The sequence below is a fragment of the Gastrolobium bilobum genome, unplaced genomic scaffold, assembly GCF_033153095.1.
Source record: "Gastrolobium bilobum isolate Gb01-03AN ecotype WA unplaced genomic scaffold, APGP_CSIRO_Gbil_v1 utg223550, whole genome shotgun sequence".
NCBI classification, from domain to species: Eukaryota; Viridiplantae; Streptophyta; class Magnoliopsida; order Fabales; family Fabaceae; genus Gastrolobium; species Gastrolobium bilobum.
Window position 1 is genome coordinate 12,430 of NW_026895422.1, and position 3,414 is coordinate 15,843.

At 33.4% G+C, this 3,414-nt stretch overlaps 1 long non-coding RNA gene across 2 annotated transcripts; it reads left to right on the forward strand.

Annotated features, from left to right (window-relative positions):
• Window positions 1–257: 257 nt before the first annotated feature.
• Window positions 258–3,124, forward strand: LOC133310640 (uncharacterized). 2 transcript variants are annotated; one of them, XR_009751476.1, is made up of 4 exons: window positions 258–369; window positions 500–637; window positions 2,114–2,228; window positions 2,810–3,124. It is a non-coding gene; the product is annotated as an uncharacterized LOC133310640 (long non-coding RNA). The 2 variants fall into 2 exon arrangements; XR_009751481.1 differs by having other exon boundaries at window positions 272–369; window positions 497–637.
• Window positions 3,125–3,414: the final 290 nt, after the last annotated feature.

Consider the following 3,414-nt stretch of genomic DNA (forward strand, 5'->3'; position numbering starts at 1 on the left):
GAAAGGACCAATAGAAATTAAGATAGGTTAAGAAAGTTAAAACCTTTAAAGACTTGTATAATAAGACAATTTTGGTTACCAACCTAAATTCCTAATAAGTGTTGTCTATTTTCTTTCAAGTTACGTTGCTGTTATTTTTTCTAATAAAGAGATGATGAAAGTTGTTGTAAAAGAAAAGTCAAAGCACTTTAGGGGAACCAATAGGAATTAAAAACAAAGTTAAAATGAAGGTTTAAAAATTGAAGAAGCTTGGTCATCAACATGTTAAATAGGCGGTTTCTCTTTCCTTCTTTAAAGAACACGCTCTGTACTCTCTCCCTCTCTTCTTCCTTGGTCGAAGACTTCAATGGAGAAAGGGCAAGTTTGAAGGTTAGGTTCTAGTCATCATTTCACCTCGTGGTCTTCATGAAACATGTAGATAACTATGTTGTGAAGTTATTTCCAGATTTATTTTTTTGTGGGAAGCATTAAATCTCTTCTTTCCTCCTTTGGGCAGCAGCGACCTGCATAGGAAAAGAAAGAAAAAAAGACACTATTTCATAGTTTAAAGCTTTGGGGAGTCTTCCTTGGTGATTGGAAAAGCTAATAGTTTAAAGCTTTGGGGAGTCTTCCCTGGTGATTGGAAAAGCTAGCCTAGGTAAATAATCTTCACTTGGTGTGTTAGATTTCAAGTTATAAAATTAATTGCTTGGATGGGGGGCTGTTATTAATAAGTTTAAACATGGAAATATTGATGAATTTTATGATTGATTATTGGTATTTAGTTGTTGGAAGTTTATATATGTTTGTTTTAGTTGAAAATAAAAATAGAGGAACCTTGTATATACAAAGAAATTTTCAGCCATAATGTGATTAAGTGGTGCCAACCATGTGTTTGCTAGATTGTCTAAAAGAAATATTGATTTCAAGTGATTGTTTGATGATTGCTTTAATTAAATTAAGAGTGAAATTATGAAGAAAGACTATAGAATCCTTTATAGGCCAATTCGGCCAAGTAAAATAAATTACATAAGACATATTTAGATCTTGTTTTTATGTGTGTGTGCGACTAAAAATATATATTAGAAGGTTACTTAGCATGAAACAAGTTGGTGTTAATGTAGTGAAGTTGATAGAAGTCTCAATTTGTCATATAGTTACTATTTGGCAATGGTAGTTTAAATAGGTACATGATGTGTTTGATTAATTTTGCATATGAACTCATGTTCAATGATTGGTTAAAGATTGATAGAATACAGAGTAAAGAGTAGAGGTGGTGAGAAAATCCTTGAAACTCTATAAGTTCCAATCGGCTATTTCATGGAAGTGAATGGAATTATGTTGTCATTAAGCTAAATGGTGTTGGAGGTTCCTTGAATATGACGTAAGTGATTGAAAGCTTGAAAGAAAATTATGGAATCATTAAATAGGTCAATCGGCCATATAGTGCAAGAGTGATGAAGAATGATTATTGATCATGTAGGTATGCTTAAAGAATGCTTGTTTTATAATATAAAAGTTGATAAATTGTGGGGAACTTACATGGGCACATTTAGGCTATACATGTATTTTGGCCATTGAATGGTGTTAATTAATATTATGAGTGTGTGATGTTCCTTTGCAATTGTTAGTAAAATGAAGCATTAATTAACTAAGATGAAATGGTAAATCCATGAGTATATGTATATGTAAATATTCGACCAATATGTATTACATGGCTAAGGAAATTGATGTTAGTTTTATGTCAAGTTAATGGAACTATAGTGTGTGAATGCTTTCACAAGAGATAAGCTAATTAAACTTGATGAAATTATATATGTATGATTTTGGTTAGTAAGAGAAATGAATTAGAATGAGCTTATATGAATTGTTTGTCTATGTTTTGTAGACCGTAAGAGTGTATGTAAGTCTTAATGAGATAAAAATATGTATGGGTATTGGTGGTTGAACTAACCGATTAAGGGTCTATTATGACTTGTGAATTAAGAGTAAGACCTTGTATGCCATGAATTGTAATAAATAAAGGAATGTTGGAATCACAAAGTTAATGAACGTTTGTAACCGAAAGAATATTGGTTACTTAAATAAATAATATAATAAACTGTCATTAACGGTACGTTAATTATGGTAACAGTGAAAAGCAAGAGGTGTGAATCCCAGAAATTCGAACCCTGTGAGACGGACTACACGTGGATAGCTAAGTTCATAGTCTTTGTGTAAAACAAGTTATAGAAACGGAAAGCATTCAGGTAAGCTTTCGGTTAGGAGTTTTCTCAGCCTTTTTGTTCCGCCATGATCAGTGGCGATTATGGTTTCCGTATGGATATAATTGTTGTTAATATTGATACTTTGCGTAGTTGCATTCATATAGTGCATGCATATGATATTATTTATGTTATGATAAGTTAATATGATAGGATCTTCAATGAAATAAAGCCTTGGAAGTGTAAGTTATGGTTTCTGAACAGAGGAAACAATTATGGATATGATCACGGTATACATAAGGTATAGCCGATAATACTTTAGTTCTCTAATCATTATGAGTATGCTATTGAATATGATACGACATTACAAATATAAGATGGAAGCCTTATTCATACATAAGACATGAACATACTTAAGATTAATAAGAAAGTACATTATAAGAATAAATGAGAATTATTAGAAAAGATATATGATACAGAAATTCTAATATGGATTATATGGTGTTATCTATGTCTTGGTACCTGATATTTTCTTGCAGGAAGTGGACTCTTGGGTGGAGACTGCTCCATAAACCCCAAGTTTATTGAGATTCATTCTCACCCCGCGTTATGGGGATATATTTCAGGTATCGCAGCAGTTGACGATCGTTCTCGGGGCAAGAGGCCCGTGGTTGATGAGTAGATCTGAGCATAGATGTTGCCTGCTTATTTTGGGAGTCTGTTGCATATATTGTGACACTGTGATGTATTATGTTTATGTAGGTTGATGTAGGATGTTGTAGTTATGGCACAGAGTCACCTTTTTGATATGATATATATAGAGTTATGGATCATGTATGTATACTACTGTATATGATATGGAATTGTTGTATATTGTGGGTTGTAAGAGCCCCAAGGCATTGCTGGTCCTTGTGTGTGCCACCCATTGGATTATTAGGTATATTTGTGGTATTAGCAAGGGCGAATTTTCTGTAGAATTGGCAGATTTTAGGTGAACTTCGGGAGAGCATATCTCCCTCCATAGAGGTCCGATAGGGACGTGCTATACGCCGTTTTGAAGCTTGAGATGTCCCCTACATTGTGTAAAAATATTAGAATTTTATAGGTTGTGCGCAGCCCTGTGGAAGTCAGTGAACACAACTTCCCTGCACTTCCAGTTTTGGGGCTGTCAAATTAAGCGTATGATATATCAAATCGAAGATTGAGGTGTCTAGTTTGTAGAATAAAAATT